Here is a 17,608-nt window from a genome sequence, read left to right as displayed (position 1 = left end):
GGGAGGTCCTGAGGGCGTAAAGGTGGTGCTCTCTGGAATGGGGCCAGTGTCCTTGGGAAGGTCAGTGCCCCTCTGTGTCTCTGCCCCCCACACCTCCCTTGGAGGACACGGAAGATTGACATCTGCAACCCCAGAAGCCGCCGGCACCAGACACTGGATCTGCTGACTTCTGGTCTTAGATGCCCATCTTCAGAACTGTGAGTGACAAATGTCCATTGTTCCTGTCCCTCTATCTATGGGGTCTTTGTCACAGTAGCTGGACATGACTAACGCATCAGTGAATCTTCCTGATAACTTCTGTGGGGCGGAAAAAGCACAGCTAAGATGCTGTTTCTGCTGCATGTTAGCCATTTTGTCTTCAATTAATCCATCTCTCTTGGGGCTGGGGATTTAGCTCAGCGGCAAAGCACCTGCCTGGCAAGTGCAAGGTTGTGTGTTCGGTTCCTGGTACCAGAGAAAAACAAAAACAAACAAACAAACAAACAAAAAAATCCATCTCTCTCAACTTGAGTTTTATTATTTGAAAATCAGAGCTAATCATATTTACCCTCCATAATGAGCTTTTTGGAATAGAGAATCTTTTCATAAAGTGTTATCTCTGGACTGGAAAGCTGAGACTCTCAGTGTCTATGGAGAACTCATTGTAATAGTGCAAGACGGTTGTACTAGCTGTGCATTATTTCTAAACAGTTAACTAAGTTTTATTAACATGCATTTTATCTAGCCTCATTCTGACCTTCTGCTGTAGTTTGGGGCTTACAAGGGAAACAATACAGGATACATACTCTATAGGATTACTTTATAATAGTCACCCGAAGAGTCATATACAAAGAGAGTGCAGGAAATATGACCATACACTGAAGGGCAAAAGAATTAAGCTGGATTAATTAAGGGCCTGGATCCCACAGTAATGTCCTACATGAGTCCAGCTGAAGACCTAGAGCTCATAACAATGATCCCTACAAGTTCACCTGGAGGCCAAGGTCCGTGACAATGTCCCGTGAAAGTTTGTTTCACGGATCTGCACTGGGAAATCCCAAAGGTCAGTGCTGAAAGCTAGAAGGTCTTTGCCAGTAGGATGAAGGTTCTGTGCTAGCAGGCTGAGGGATCTGCCTTGGATCCAGGAAGCTATACTCAAGGTAAGGACCAGAGCTCCCCCAAAGTGAACTGTAGTCATTCTCAGTGACAACAATGTCCTGAGCTCCTGCAATGACTTGAACAGCTGAGTTAATCAGGAAATCTCCTCAGGAGAACCAACAGCCCCCTAATAGCACCTAAACTTCTCCCTCTCCAGTTCTGCCTCTTATGCTGCCGGCAACAACCCTCAGGCGGGCCTCCCACACCCAGCACCACGCTGGTTCTGTTCAGCTGGGTGTTACAAGTTGACCACCAGTTGCCAATCCACCACACCTTCCTTCTTCCCAGCAGGCTAGAGTAATATTTTCAGAAAAATCTGGAGATAGACTTGAAGGAGAGGAGGACAGGATGTTTCTAAAAGCTCCAAGGTGCTCTTAGTAAGGGACAGGCTGTAATTTTGTTCTGCCGTCACCTCTGATGTCCCTTTGGTGACCCTTTGGAGGACGGAGGCACCGTCTTACCCGGACTCCTCTTCCCTTTCACCTCATCTGAACGTGGGATGCCATGGAAGTAGTACCTGGGCTTCGTGAGCACACAGCATGTCTTAGGGACTCCGGAGTGACAGAGGGGGCTGAGCACAGCCCCTGGTGCCTGGAGTCCCTGAGCCCCTGACCCTGAGCGACGCTGGGAGTGCTGTGTCAGAGCAATCAGGAAGGGGAGGAGGAACAGCCAGCCCACGTCCCCTACTTCCCTCCTTTTCTGCAGAAAATTAGATTGTAGGAAGAGCAAGACCTGGAGGAAATGAATGGCAAGATGACTGAGAGGTTACTCCAGGGCCACGGCTAGGGGTTACAAAAGGAGGAAGTAAGAAACGTGAAGCACAGCTGCCAAGGCAAGTGTGCTGGGTCCGCCCCAGCCCAGCCCCGGGCCCTTGCGCTCCGGAGTCTGCACAGGAGACGGGAAGTCTGCTCTTCCAGGACCCAGCTTCACCGGTGCGGGTGGCCAGGCTAATTCGACGTCTGGCACTCCCTCTTAGAGCGCTGCTAGAGTCACCAGTCATCCGCTGTTCGTAGCAGCGGGTGGAGTGTTGCCGATACTACAGTGACTCAGTACTTTAACCGGATTTTAATGGTGGAAGTTTGCAGGAGTAATGATGTTATGCTGTTACACTAACAGCAAGTAGCAGAAGGAAATAAAAAGTTCGTAATATGTCTAGGGAACAGAAAAACCTTCAGCAAGATGGGGAACAGAATATGAGGAATCGTCGCAGGGACTGGGGCTGGACAGACAGCAAAGGACAGGAGGCAGGGCGCTGCAAACCACGCTGAAGGGTCTGGGTTTAGTGAATAATGAGAACAGCAGCAGGATCACTGTGCACTTTTCCGAGATGAGTCCGGTTGCATTTGGAGGATGCGTTGGAGAAAGTCAGGGAAAGCAGCTGGGAGGCCGTTGCTGTAAGCCGGCAGCTCAGGAAAGGAGGCCGGATTCCAGAGGTGACTGACGATTGGCCCCTAAGGATGGGGGTTGGGATTTGTAGATAGGAGATGTGGTTGTCATGGAGACACAGGGAGCTGGGGAGGGCTTCAAGTGGGGGGCGTCAGGAGATTTGGGCAAAGCTGTGGGAGCCATGGACACGTGGGTCTGCGTGCATTATGGTCTGGGTGAGCTGCTGAAACAGATACCCTCTTAACAGTTTAATACAGTAAGAGTTTCTTTCTCACTCATGCTTTGGGGTGGTGGATGGAAATCTGTCCATATGCAAGCTCCTGCCATGCAGGGCTTTCTTCCAGGCGTTCTGTAATCCACTTGGAGGAATGCGTACTGCTCAGGTCTTGTGGGCCAGCCCCGGAAGTAGTAAGGCATGACTTCCTCTCACTTCTGGAATGCATCTCACAGTCACTCCGAACCGTGAGGTGGCTGAAAAATGCATTCTACATTAGTGGTCATCCACAGCCTTGGTTTCTGAGCCCCATGAAAAGAACAGGGAGATGCACATCTGATAGGCATGTGTTATATGTGGCATTTAACATGTGGACACAGGATAGGTGGCTGCGAGAAATGTGAAGAATGAGGGCTGGGTTCACCAGAAATACCATGGTTTGGGGGCTTTGGTGTAGCCGAAGTTCATTACTACACACACACACACACACACACACACACACACACACATGCACACACACACACACACACCCTCCAGAGAGGCCCAGAGTTACCCCCTGAGGAGCTCCGCTTCTTTTTCAAACACAAATTTTTAAATTTAGTCATTTAATAGACAGCGGGAAAATAAATTTGCGCTACAGAGGAATTCAGAACTCTACCCTAGGGGAACAGCAAGCATAGGTAGGGTAAAGCTGGAAAGATGCCGTGACAGAATCCTTCACTTGGATGGCAAAAAATTTAGCCAAAGGCTGTCTCTGGAGCTCAGGTTTGTTCTCTATGTTACTGCAGACCGTGTTGGTTTATAAGGAGTGCCAGAGAGCTTTGCTGGTCCGCCCTGTTCTAGGTGGCTGTGGTAGTTGTATCCTTTCCATCCTGGGCGACAGCAGTGTGACGAGGTGTGCCGAGGAGCTAAGGCTTATGTCTTGACACATTTGTTTTAGTTTGGGAATAGGTTTTACAACCAGCGGGATCATGTGTGTGTGTGTGTGGGGTGTGTGTGCGTGCGTGCACACGAGAGCATGTTTAAACTGTTGGTGATGTCTAAGGAAATCCAGCACACAGGCTAAGAATCCCTCATGTGCAGGACTTGGAACCAGAAGCGTTACAAAGACTTTCCTGGCTGAGCATCCCTAACCCAAAAATGTAAAATCTGCAGCCCTCTAAGTCTAAGGTGTTTTGAGCACCAGTGTAACACTCAAATTTTGAAACACTGGGTTTTGAAACATTTTGAATTGGGGTTTTCAGATTGGGTTGCTTGGACTATATCAGAACCGCACTTAATCCATGGTTTCAATACAAAAGTGTAAGTAATATTAGAATCATGGGTATACTTTTAAAAGAATACGATTTTATACGTTCATAAAAATTTGAAAATTTAAGTAAGTCAGATTTACTCCATCATAAGTTTACTTTGTTCCCCTTTCAAGAGTCACCTGATTTTGTGTGCTGTGTTTGTTCTGGTGTCCCCACAATTAACTGTGATATGCCTGAGAATATCAGGTTGCTGCATTTACAATTGCCATTACAATTGGAAGTCTGTTGCCTTAATTAATTTTCATAAGTTAATTTATCACTGATGAAATGTGAAACTTTAATATTATTTAAAGAAAAAAACTTGACAAATTAAATTTCACATTTTGACATATGAATTGAGCAACACCCAAAGCAGAAGAGATCAAGGGAGCTCCACTCTGCAGAAGAGGAAGTGAGGGGAACAGAACAGGAAGCAGAGGCTAGAAACAGCACTAGCCTAGGACTAGGCTTTTGCCTTCAGTGGATAGGGTTTGATGACTGGCTTCCTGTGATTGGCTGGAGCTTGGACACTTGTGGCTGGCAGGAGTTGGGATGCCTGTGATTGGCTGAGGTTGGGATATTTGTGGTTGGCTGGAGTTGGGATGCCTGTGATTGGTTGGAGTTGGGATATTTGTGATTGGCTAGAGTTGGGAAGCCTGTAACTGGCTGAGTTCAGCTGCTTGTACTCTGCTTGAGGTTTTATGTTTGTGTACTAAATTAGATTGTGGCCCCTTTTGCAGGAGTCAAAGTAACGAGATAACTTCATGTCCATGGACTCCTGTTTATTTAATTTAACAATATAAAGTTATTGGGTTCATAAGAAAGTTACAGGGATTGTAAATGAAAATGAAAGGCTCGGTATGATAAGACTCCACATGCAGGCGTTAAAAAGTTCTCTCACAGGAGCCCTCCGTGCAGGAGGTGCCCAGGGTGGCTTGCTCTGTCCGGCCAGTGTTTCCCCTGAGAGTCTGAAGCCGGGCAGCCAGGAGGCAGCGCTGAGCTGAGGGCTGAGGCCTCGCGGGGACCTCGGGCACCCTGGGAGCTGAATGATGATCAGAAACCACCCCGCCCTTCTCCGTGGGGTTCCTGTACCTCCGCAGGCTGCCTTCCTCCTCCTGGCCCCGAGTGAGGTGCACCCTTCCCTCCACCTCGCTACTGGCTTGGTATCCGCATAGCAGCATCAGTGCTGCCAGGAATGCGCACAGCCCCTGTTTAAATTTCTCATTTGCAAAAAGAAAAAATAAACAAATTTCTCATTTGCAGTGCCCTAGGTGTACCTATAGGTCTTTGGTTTAATAATGTAGTAAATAGAATCGTGCAGAAGATGAACTGCTGGTTGTACTGTTGTCATCCAGTGTAATTTTCTGGAGATTCAAGCAAGCTGTTTTTTTGATCATTTTCCTTTTATGGCTGCATAGTACTCCACAGCATAGATGTCCCATAGCTTAACAGTTCAACTGCTGAAAGACATGTGAGTTGTTTCAATTTTTGACTGCTACAAGTAAAGCTGCTATAAGGTTCTTCTATAGATTTTTGCATGGACATCACTTTCACATATTTCTGAGATATAGCAAATTTCCCAAGAACATGATTGCTGTATCATATGCTAGTTATACATCTAGCTTTGTAAGTTTTATAAGAAACTAGTGCTCCATTGTGTAGGCCCTTATCACTGCATGGAGGAGCTGTTTCTCTGGATCCTCCCCCGCATTTGATTTTTGACGTCACCTCTTGTTTAGCCCATTTTGAGAGGTGTGTGGTGCGCTCTCCCTGTGGTTTTGTGTTTGGGTTGGCATAAGACAAGCATCTAATGATACGGAGCATCTGTTTATGTGTTTGCTTGTGGCACATCCTTTTTAGTGAAATGTCAGCTGGTAGCATTTGCTTATTCTTTAACTGAAATCTATGTGTCTTTAATGCCTAGTCTTGATCGGAACATATTTTGAAATTTTTTATTTTGGCTATCTGTATTTTTATAAGATAGTTCTCATTCTCTGAATTTCAAAGACAAATTTGAAAAGATTCAGATCCGGTTTTTCAGGGGTACAATATGTTTTCCTATCTTTCCAAGATTGTTAGTCACAAAACATTTAAGATGTTTTCCTCTAACATCTGCTTTGGTTGTGTCTTTTTCTTCTTCCTTCCTTCCTTCCTTCCTTCCTTCCTTCCTTCCTTCCTTCCTTCCTTCCTTCCTTCATTCTTCCCTCCCTTCCTCTTTCTCTTTTCTTTCTTTCTTTCTTTCTTTTTCTTTCTTTCTTTCTTTCTTTCTTTCTTTCTTTCTTTCTTTCTTTCCTTCCTTCCTTCCTTCCCTCCCTCTTTCCCTCCCTCCCTCCCTCCCTCCTTCCTTCCTTCCTTCCTGATTTTCTGTTTGCTGCACACTGTTTCTTCATTTCACAATGGAGTCTTTCCTAAAACATCCCGTGAATAATGGTTCAGGTCTGCCTTGCATTTGTAGGCTCACCACAGATCCAAATGGCAGTGCATATACCATAGACCTAGTTCTTGGAGATTGTGATTCAGGTTAATGAACAGTGCCACCTCCTGCCTAGACCAGCGAGCTCCAGAACAATATCAATAGTAATGATGAGGATGACAAACTTACATAAAGCTATGTTTAACAAACAGAAGCCATAAGAACATCAAAGATAACTGAATTTAAATATAGCTCATATCTAGGTGTTTTAGAGATGTGTGAACCAGTAATAAAATGTATCAGTTATCTTCTCTATGTTATTTTTCTTGCCCACAAATTCCTTAATATTGTCATAAGGAAGGCTTTTGCATTTACTGACAAAATGACCTATAGACTAAAAAGAACCAAAGCTGTGTCCATAATGTATCTGAACATATGCAATCTGTATATATTTTCATCAGAAAACATAAGTTAAAGTGAATATAAGAAAACTAAGTTTTATTTTTCATATACAGTGCAAACGTTTATTTTTATCAAGACATTTAGACACACGCTTCTGGTTATGCATCATACACCAGCCCTGTGCTAAGTCTGAGGGACCACCTTCCTGGAGTCCTGTGCTTCTGAGGTATGGGAGACCCTCCGCCTGGTTTTCTGCTTGTAACGGAACAGGGCGCTAGAAAAGGCCTGTTCGGGGTGCGGCTGTGGGGCTTGTGCTGGGTGCAGCACTTGGGTGTCCTTGCTCTGAGCGACCCTCCTCCCCTGGGGGTTCCCCAGCTACAGGAGTCTCCAGACAGCTGTGGGCAGCTCCGAGGGCGGAGGGTCGGCTCCCGAACCAGATGGCAGTGGCGTGCAGAGAGCAGGTGTCAGAGCCGGCTGTCTGGGGGAGTGCAGGGCTCAGGGAGTGCCCACTGGCGCTTTCTGGTGGGGGCAGAACCTGGCCTCACAGCCCTGTCCGCCGTGTCTATGAGGTGAACAAGAGTTACGGAGAAACTTTTCAACAATTCATAATTTTAGTCAGATAAAACTCTTTTGTCTTGCCAGACTCTTACAATGAGGAAGACTTAAAAATACAACAGGGTAGCCCAGTGCAGGCAACTTAGAGATTTTAGTAAGACCCTGCCTCAAACAAAAAATTGTAAAAAAGGGAGCTAAGGATGTAGCTCAGTGCAAAGGCCCTGGGTGCTATTTCTAGTACCAGAAGAAAACAAACAAAAGCACAACTCTAGAGGCTGGCAGCATCAGTCCCTAAAACCTGTTAGGTGTGTGATTTCTCAGGCCAGCAAAAGTCAGAGTGGAGGGCGTCCTCGCCAGCCTGCAGAGGTATGGCTTTTGTAGGTCTGGGTAGGGCTCAGGAACATGCTATTACCAGAGGAAAGTTTTCATAAGAAGTGATTTCTCTTCAAAGATTGGTAAATGCATTAAGGAAGGTCTGTAGAAGAGCTTATTTTCCACACAACCTTGGAGGACACTTTCCAGACAGCTGGCTTGGCTACACCGAAATGCAGCTAGCTGGCCGTGCATCTGTGGGTCCCGCACCTGTGGGTTCCAGCGTCCACAGGTCAGGAGGATGTTTTAAAAGGCACCTGTACTTGACTGCGCAGTGTTTTCCTTGAGAAGTTCCCTGTAACAACTGCTGCATCAGGCACTGTAAGTAATCAAGAGATGAGTTAAAGCACAGGGGGTGTTTGTAGACGGTATGCAAACACCATGCCGATTTATATAAGGACCTGAGCACCACAGGGGTCCCAGGACAGCCCCTGACACCCAAGGAACACCTGCAGAGGTTCTAAATTCAGCAAGATTTTTCACTTCTGGTGTCAGTGGCTCTGAGATGGTAAAGCTGTAATAAATCTTTTATCAAAGATTAGAGCTGAATAACCTCAAGAGCTTACAGTTTGTTTCGAATTGAGAAGAAAAATCGAAGCCTCAGGTTTTACACATATAAATAGTCACTCTTGCAATAAACTGAAAAGTGATTTCTGGTGACTTTGAAGCCAATTGCTGACTTCCTATTCAGTGCAATTTGAGGATCTTCTGCATTGGAGCTGAACGTCCTAGGAGAGCTAGGAGAAGAGGAGAGGAAATGCTCCACTCACACCTTCCGAATCACTTCCGTCTTCAGAGTTTCGTGTAGCCCTGGCCAGCCATCGATATGTCCCCGTGTCAGGGGTGACATTTCTGGACGCAGACTCAGGGCTGGGAAGGACATCGGTGTCTATCCAGGCACAGGTGCTGCCCGGCGTCTGCTGCTGGACAGCTCTAACGTCACAAAAGCAAGACTTATGGCTTGCAGGCCTGGACAGCGGCCACGACACGCACGTCCTCCCTTTCCTAACTTCATGTCTGTCACCACCGTTATCTGTTCGCACCAGATTCCAGGGTGTGGGAAGTCCTTGGGACACAGCAGAATGAGGCCAGGAAAACACCTGCCAGGGCTTTTGGAAACAACTACAGTTTAGATTCCGCATCTTCAGGGAGAAACGGAGGAGGAAGCAGAGGATCATCCTTCTCTCCCTCTCCTCTCCCTCCTCCATTCCGACTCTGAGCTGGCACCATGGTATGACCTTAACCTCCCACCCCGTGCACACGGGAGCCTGTGTTCGCACTGCCCACTGACCTTTTGCCTGGTAACTACTTGCTAAAGAAGCGTGAGCTTCCCTGTCTCTGAGCAGCAGTTTCTGGAGCAGATGCTGTACTGGAATTCAGTAGCTGCCCCAACTCCTGAGAAAGGTATGATTTTCCCCAAATTCTTAAAGCGGTTTCACATGCAGTATTTTGTGTCTTAATCCTGGGGTCCAACCAGAGGGAAGTTATCACCAGGGGTACAACAGAGCCAGCCTGGAGGACTCCCCCAAGGTTTGGACATATTGAATATCAGGTGGCCACTGACATGCCGGCTTTTCTTTCTCAACTTCAGCATTTAATCATTAAAACAAATAACCAAGCAGGTGTGGGGTCTGTGGCAGTGGACAGAGAGCGGTTGCTTCTCCCAGGAGCTCCCTTCCTGGCGTCCCTGTGCTCTCTGAGTTTCAGTGACCACCCTGGCCCAGGTGACCCGACAAGAAGGTCCTGTTTTTGCAAAGCTGGGTGCCCTCTGTACAACTAGCATTAGACGTCGCTCCCTCCTTAAGCGCTGACATGGCTGGAAGGTCCTGTCAGAAACTGCACACAGGGGCATGGCTGAGACAGGGAGCACAAGTTCAAGTCCTGCCTTGGCAACTCAGGAAGACCTTGCTCGAAAAGAATAAATGCTTACATAAGGGCCAGGGAAGTGGCTCAGTGACAGAGCAGCCACAGGTTTATTCCCCAGAACCACGTCCATGCACACACATGCACGCATGCACACACACACGTGCACATCGACACACGCATGCATGTGCACATACACACTGTGTGGGCCCGGGGCGCAGCACACTCCTGCACAGCGTGGGCCCTGCAATGCCTGCTGCAGGCTACTGGAAACTTCCACAGAGTCCTCATCTTCCAGTCTGCTCTGCACGAGCTAAAGTAAAACTAGATGAAGAAAGCGTACTCCATTTTAGCTAGGACTATAAAGTAAAACAAAAATAAACAGAACATGACTCAAAAGTTCAAGGCTTCCCTGGAGGTGCCTGCAAGTCTTGAGCCTGGCTTATTAGTCTAAATAAAGTCCTGTTTGTGCCTGGTGCTGGGGCCAGGTTCTATTTCTCAACGCTGTGTATACAGAGGTGGTAGACGATACCGCTGCATGTTTACTCAAAAGCACATTATCTTTTACACTAGTTACTGGCCATGAAACATGCTAGACACTGACATCTTATTTTTAGCAAAAGAGAAAACAAGCCAGAACGCTGCTTACCCTGCCGTGGAGAAGCAGTTCATGACAAGTCCTGGCCATGGCGTCCTTTCTAAGACAGACAGCGACGGGCAGTTTGCGGGGGGCAGGGCAGAGAATGGAACTCTTCTGCTCAGTTTGGGTGGAAGCGGGTTTATCCGAGGGCATCTGAGGCACAGAATTGTTAGGAAGCTGAAAGATTGAACCTCCAAGAGCTGCTTTACTGGTCCAAGGCCCGCAAGAAGCTACTGCATGGGGAAGCCACTGGTCCCAGAACCAAGCTGCCCAGGCCGTGGGATCAGGAAGCCACTGGACAGGCAAGGACAACAAGTAGGGCGGCCTCCGCACCTGCAAAGGGTTCTGGGAAATGCAGTTGTTAGCTTTCTAGCTAGAACTCGGCAATACGCATCCCCCACTATATGCACATCTGCTTCCCTAGCATGGATGCCAAGGTTGCTCATTGCTGCGAAAACTGCAACGAACGTTCTTCAGGACTGTGTGGTGTTTCCTTCGGCGTGTATGCCCACCAGTGGGGCGGAAGGACATGGGCATACACACCTTCTTTGACTTAATATTGCCAGAATGGCTCTAGTAGATTAACTCCCAAAAGTTTAGTGCAAAAGTAATTTCATATTTATCTATATTATCATTTTAAATATGAATAAATTCTCTCAGCCTTCATGGGAGAGTCAATTTCTACTTAAAACCTAAATTTCTATTTTTTGTTTTTTAAATACTGGGTTTCTTTAAATAGAATATAAATCTGTGGTCTAACAGAATACTTTATTGAAACTGGTTTCTTTTATAAAAAAGAGTGGAAGGAAGGACAGCAGAGAGGCCTGTAGCCAGGCCTGGAATGAAGAGGTAATGGGTATTGTGTAACCTGTAGAGTTTGAGTTTGAGTTGAGTTAGAGATGAGAAAGACCTGGAAATCTCTTGCCCAGCATGGGTATTCTTGATATTCACACTGGACTGTACACTCACATGGCTCAGATGTTAAGTTCCTGCTTGTGGGGGTTTTAAAATCACAAGTGAAAACTGCAAAACATTGGGACTCCTGGGCACTGGCTATTTCTGTGACATTTTAGAATTGTAGAGATTTCTCCACGTTGCTTTGTTTCCTTCTTCCTTAGGAAGAATCCTTGATGTGTCTTTCATTGTTATTTTGTGACGGGTGTTAATTGAATGCGTACTATTCAGAATCTAAATGATAGAAGAAACTATGAAATATGGCTGCAAAATAATATGTGGTCATCTTGCAACAACCTGCGCCTTCTGGCGCCTTTAGAATTCTGCGTTAACAGGATGGTTCGAAGGAAAACAAATTGTCCAGGAAACCAGCGAAAGCATTCAATTAGGTTTCCAGAACACAATGAGATTTTCTTTGTTGAAATCCTAGCGTGGTGGAGCCAGCTTTCTTCGGCTCTGTGGTCGGTGCTCCTGGCTGAGCTGCTGGCTGGGGCCCGTCCCTGCCATGGGGCTCATGACCTTTTACAGAGAACGTCCCGTGACTGCACCCTGGTGGGGGTGAGACGTAACTGCGTTACCGTTAAATTACCCTTGTCCAGACTCCTCCTTCGCAAACACCTCCAGGAGACCCTGGGAGCCAGGCAGGTGTCCACCCCTGTGCACGCGGGATTGCATTTGAGCCGTTCCAGGTAGGTGAGGAGAGGGACGAGGTGATCCCACCGCCTCCTACGAACTCATCCAGGTTTGACAAAGCTGCTGCCACAGTTGGTCCGCATCTCCTCTCCTGGGTGCACCTTATCCCTGATCCCCTTTCTGGTTAATCTCAAATAGAGATCGGAAGCAGCTGCCTTGTCTTCTCTGGAAGAGACATTTACAGAGGCGGCCCAAGTGTTCAGTTCTCACTGACTTTGCTGAGCACTTCTCTGTGGCTTTGCCCCTTGCACTCTATCTTTCAGGCCCCTTAATTAGTATCTTTTTGACACTTCTCTGAATCCCTTATTGCACTGCTGTAAAATTGAGAGAGTCTAGCCTTTTGGGAACTCTGATACATTTCTAAATATTTTTGAGGTTAACAGAAAAATTACTCACTCTTGCACAGTACTCGTAGGAAATATCATTAACTCACCTCCTAAATCTTCACGGTCCTGCTGACAGAAAGTACAAGCTGTTGTCTCCATTCTGTGCCAAGCCGTGGGCTCTCAACTCAGACGGCCAGCTTCTCTCTGAGAGGGTTGTAACCCACACGGAAAATAAGAGGTGACATCGGGACTATGTAAATATACACTGATGGAAACAAGAACCAACTAGGGTGAATATAACGCTTTTCCGGTATCTAACATTTTTTTTTGTTCTCCTCTTGTTTCCTTGTTCTAAAATAGAGAAGTTCTATTGAAATCACATCATTTTGAAGTACCAGGCTTTGACATTTTAATGACCATCCTTTTGTGTTTCTCTGTGTGTATTTACTTTCACACATTTATAATTTACCTCACATGTAAGCATACCATCATTGTATTGGTCATATTTTTAAATATGCTTTTTCTGTGTGCATTCTTTTCTTCCCTTAGTCTCCATCTTCCTCTGGGTAACTGGTATATTTGCCCTTCCAGTTCTTTCAGTGACATTCAAATATGTAATGAAGGACTTGCCAGCGTTTTTAGGAAAAATTATGCCATCTTTCCTGCCGCATGCTTTTCCCACTATTAGGCTTTGTAGAAATGTGGGCCAGGCAGCTGGATGCATTTTCAAGGCTGTGTCGTGGCATGGACCTAGCCCCGTGGACTCCACCAAGCCCCCAGCAGTGACGCCGTGACATTTTGCGTGTCTGTGTCTGTGAAGTCTTCAGAGTGTGGCCCCTTCACCGTCGCTACCTCGGAGCAGAAGCACAGAGAGAATTAAGCAGCTGTGCTAATTAAATGAAATAAATGGATGAAACCCTCACCCCCCAAGCTAGGAACAAAAGGAAAGAAAAAGAAAAAAGGTACCAGTAAGGATAAAACCAAGAGATAGAGAAATTTGGTAAGCAAAAACGAAGCGTTCATGAAGTTCAAACTCTGGCTCTATGGGTAAAAACAAAATGGGCAGCCCACTGGCCAAACCAGTGAGTAAAGAGGAAACCGAGGCATGCAGCATAGAAATAAGGAAGTTCAGAAGACAGAAAGCTTTTAAAATTGTAAGGAACCGAGTGTGATGGTGCACACTTGTAATCCCAGCACTCAGGAGGCTGAGGCAGGAAGAGCACTGTGAGTTCAAGGCCACCCTGGGCTACAAAGTGAGTTCAAGGCCAGTCTGAACTGCATAGTGAAACTCTGTCTCAAAAAGACAAAAATAAATTTAAAAATAAAATAAGATAAACTTGTAAAAAACTATTTTGTACAACTTGCTGCAAATAAAATTGAAGTAAATGATTTTATGGTCTAATAAAATTTGCCAGTAGATATGGAAAATCCAAGTAGACCGGTTGGCAGAGAACAAAGGAAAATCAAGGAGCATTCCATTATGAGGCCAGGTGGCTACATGCTGGGTATTTAGACTATTCCAAAGTATGGCTTAAAAATTTCCTGAAATTTACATAGATTTCAATCTACAAGGTAAATTGATCCCAAAACTTAATAAAATTACCTCCAAAAAGTAAAACTATAAGTCACACTCTCTGTTTTATTCCATTTAAACATCTATCCCAAGAGACCTTAGACTAGGGAATTTATAAATAGCAGAATTTTTTGTTGACAGTTCTGGAGGCCAGGAAGTTTAAACTCAAGGTGCTGATGAATTTGATCTCCAGTATTGATATAGGGGAAAGAAACTCCCAACCAGATAGATAGCTGTGTTTTCTCTAAAATTGAAGAATGAATTTTAGGAACAGTGGAGGTTAAGAGGAGAATATATTGGGGGAAAGAAAGCTTCTGTCCAAGAGAGAGACAGAAGGTGTCCCGAATGGGTTGTCAAAGACCCTACATTTTCTAGGGATTTTTATAGAGCAAATCCATGATGTGAGGCGGATCTAAAGTGGGCAAAATGGGAACTCACAAGGTGGGTATGAAGTGGGACAAAACTATGGTCAACCAGTAAGATTATAAGTATAATGGCTCAGGTAAAATTAAGTGAGGATCAAATGGGGAAGCAAGTCACAGCAAGTGGGCATGAATACAGAACAGGGGCTTTTCCTGTAGGGGGTTGGGTTAGTTGGCTCTCTGGCTTTCTCAAGGTCACAGAGACCTATTTAGAATATCAATTCCTGATGTTTATCCTTAGGGAAGTAGATGGGTGCATTTGTTTCATCTTTTTTCTTGACGTCTGGCTCTCAGCTGGAGGTGTCTGTGTCTCCCCAACAGCTGCGAGGCATCTCTTCTTCTGCACTGGCTCCTTGGTGGGCCTAGCCTATCTGACTGCCTATAATATTGTATCTAACTTAGTTGCCTACAACATGGTGAGCAACAGTTTTTTAAGGATGGGTGCTTCCTGCTGGGTTCCCACATGGTGGAAGTCAAGCCAGGAGCCTGAGCAGCTGAGTCAGCAGCCTGACTGCACGATTCTGCTATAGGGCTGGGGTCTTGTCCAGAATCTTATGTCCAAAGAAAGAACTGAGCAGGACACCCAAGGGTAGCAGCAGGATCAATGATTTATCAACTCCACATGGTGGGAGCAGGCCAGTGAGAAGATCTGACATGATGTGTATTGGGTCGGGGGGGGAGTTCCCAGGGCAGGCAGTGAGCTTGTCTTGACTTGCAACAAGGATTGTGGTGTCCGAGCTGATGATAAATGGATACTGACCTGAGCTGCCACAGCAGCAGTGACCATTGCTCCTGATTCTTTAGGTCCCACCTGAGCTTGGCCCCAGGCCCATCAGCTTGTCGCCTGGAGCCTGGTGCTTAAATTCATTTTATTTTTATTCTAAAGTCATGGTTTCATTTCTTTTCTTCTCTCTCTCTCTCTCTCTCTTTTTTTAGTCTTTTTGAGACAGGGTCTCACTATGCAGTTCAGGCTGACCTTGAACTCACTTTGTAACCCATGCTGGCCTTGAACTCATAAGGATCCTCCTGCCTCACCCTCCCAAGTGCTGGGATTACAGGTGTGCACCACCACTCCTGGCCAAAGAAACGGTTTCTGAGAAATGGTTCTCATTTCCTCCCGTATCACCAAGGGGCTTTTGTTTACTGCTTTTCTTTCCAATCAACCACTCCAGCTACAGAAACTACTCTTGCTTCTCTTAGGAAATAAGTATAACCCACACCTCCACCCCTCCAGAAAGAGTGTGAAGATGGGGAGTGAACTTGTGAAGACATCCTCAGAGTGTGATGTTCCACACCTCTGTTCATTTGTACAGGCAGACAGAGCTATGGGTGGGAACCATGAGCTCCCAAAGTGGAGAACATGAGAAAAAGAAAATTCTGGAGTTTTCTGAAAGAGACCTTGGTCTCCTTTACCCCTATAATGTCACCTGAAAGGGGAAAATGTTTCTGAAAACACAGATCTTTTAGTTGAGACCCCAAGTATCTAAAAACATAATATAATTGTCAAAAAAAAGAAAGAAAGGAAGGAAGGAAGGAAGAAAGAGAGAGAGAGAGAACAAAAAAGAAAGAGAACAACAAGAAACGAAAAAAAAAGAGAAAGAAATGATAGGTTTTTTTTTGCCACAGATAAGAATAGAACAAAAACAAAAATGCCTTTATTGTGGGTGTGGAGAAGACCACAGTAGTCTCCTGGTACCGGGGAAAAAAACCAAAAAAAAAAAAAAAAAAAAAAAAAAAAAGAGACCACAGTAGGAAAGAGGGAAGTGGAGCTTTTTGAAGGCCTGGCTAGGGTCAACTGTTAAATAGGGCTTGGCTGGAGGTGGGGCTTTAGGGGTGGACCACCTGACATTGTAGACCGGAACTGGGTAGGAGCCTGGGAAAAGGAAACAGGATATTACAAAAAGGGAAGTAGGAAGTCATAATTTGACTCAGAGGAGGAAGGGTGGGGCTTAGCTCATGGCCTCTAGTGGCCAGCGCCATATTGGCTCAGCACCATAGTACATGACCTCCAGTTGGTGGTGCCATAGCCACTCTGCAGGAATTACAGTGAGGCAAGAAACTCCCATCAAGAAAGAAAGAAGGAAGAAAGGAAGGAAGGAAGGAAGGAAGGAAGAGAGAAAGAAGGAAGGAAAAAGGGAAGGAAGAAAGATAGAAAGAAGGAAGGAAGGGAGGGAGGAAGGAAGGGAGGGAGGAAGGAAGAGAGGGAGAAAGAAAGGAAGGAAGGAAGAGAGAGAAAGAAGGAAGAAAGGAAGGAAAGGAGGAAGGGAGGAAGGAAGAGAAAGAGAAAGAAGGAAGGAAGGAAGGCAGGAAGGGAGGAAGGGAGGGAGGGAGAAAGGAAGGGAGGGAGGGAGAAAGGAAGGGAGGGAGGAAGGAAGGAAGAGAGAAAAAGAAGGAAGGAAGGGAAGGAAGGAAGAAAGAAGGAAGGAAGGAAGGCAGGGAGGGAGGGAGGGAGGAAGGAAGAGAGAAAGAAGGAAGGAAGAAAGAAGGAAGGAAGATAGAAAGAAGGAAGGGAGGAAGGAAGGAAAGGAGGAAGGGAGGAAGGAAGAGAAAGAGAAAGAAGGAAGGAAGGAAGACAGGAAGGGAGGAAGGGAGGAAGGAAGAGAAAGAGAAAGAAGGAAGGGAGGAAGGGAGGAAGGGAGGGAGAAAAAAGAGAACAACAGCCAGACCTTTGCCTCCTCAAGGCTCTAGAAAGCTGATACAGAAGCTGAAAAGATCAGTTCCTGTAGCAGGAAGAGATTTTGCTGTAAAAGGACGGCTTTGGTGCACCCTGGCTCCTGGGGAGACAGGACCTGGGAAGGGCGAGGGTCGGGGAATGTAGCCCCGATGCTCCGTGCAGCCGCACCAGAACTGAGAGCTCCAGGCAGGCTCCCAGTACTGCAGACCCGCGTCCCGGCGGCTGGTGCACACCCAGCACTTCACTGCTGGAGTCGTCCAGGTTGCTGATTACTTCCAAACCTGTCAGAGTGTGGATGGCAGCCTGCAGGTGCCCCAGACTCCCCCTCCCACTGTACCCAGTGCATCCCTTTCCCCAGGAGTCAAAGTCCCGCACACCTGGGGGACATTCCTGAGCCTTACTCAGTGTCTGTCAGGATTCTTTGAATTGAACCGTTAGGCCCTGTCTTGGTTACTTTTCTCTAGTTGTTGAGACAAAATATCCAACACCCAAATTGAAGGAAGAAAAGGTTTATTTAGCTCACAGTTTGTGGGGATTTCAGCCCATACTCGGCTGGCTCCAAGGCAGGGTGGCACAGGGTAGAGGGCAACACTTCATGTGGCAGAAGACAGCAAAAGCAGCGAGAGCAGCAGGGGGGTAAGCAAGCCTCTTTTCCTCCCTTATACTGTATGCCCGCTGTCTGCCCACACCAT

At 46.3% G+C, this 17,608-nt stretch overlaps 1 long non-coding RNA gene across 2 annotated transcripts; it reads right to left on the bottom strand.

Moving 5' to 3' along the window:
• Positions 1–7,616: 7,616 nt before the first annotated feature.
• LOC106148714 lies at positions 7,617–12,442 on the bottom strand. 2 transcript variants are annotated; one of them, XR_001234367.1, is made up of 3 exons: positions 12,355–12,442; positions 10,284–10,619; positions 7,617–8,090 (listed from the first exon to the last, which is right to left on the bottom strand). It is a non-coding gene; the product is annotated as an uncharacterized LOC106148714 (long non-coding RNA). The 2 variants fall into 2 exon arrangements; XR_001234368.1 differs by having other exon boundaries at positions 10,284–10,427.
• Between the last annotated feature and the right edge of the window lie 5,166 nt (positions 12,443–17,608).

Source organism: Chinchilla lanigera, unplaced genomic scaffold (assembly GCF_000276665.1).
Source record: "Chinchilla lanigera isolate Chin_1 unplaced genomic scaffold, ChiLan1.0 scaffold00002, whole genome shotgun sequence".
Classification (NCBI taxonomy): Eukaryota; Metazoa; Chordata; class Mammalia; order Rodentia; family Chinchillidae; genus Chinchilla; species Chinchilla lanigera.
Note: the sequence above shows the minus strand (reverse complement) of the source record. Positions and strands in the feature narration are given on the sequence as shown.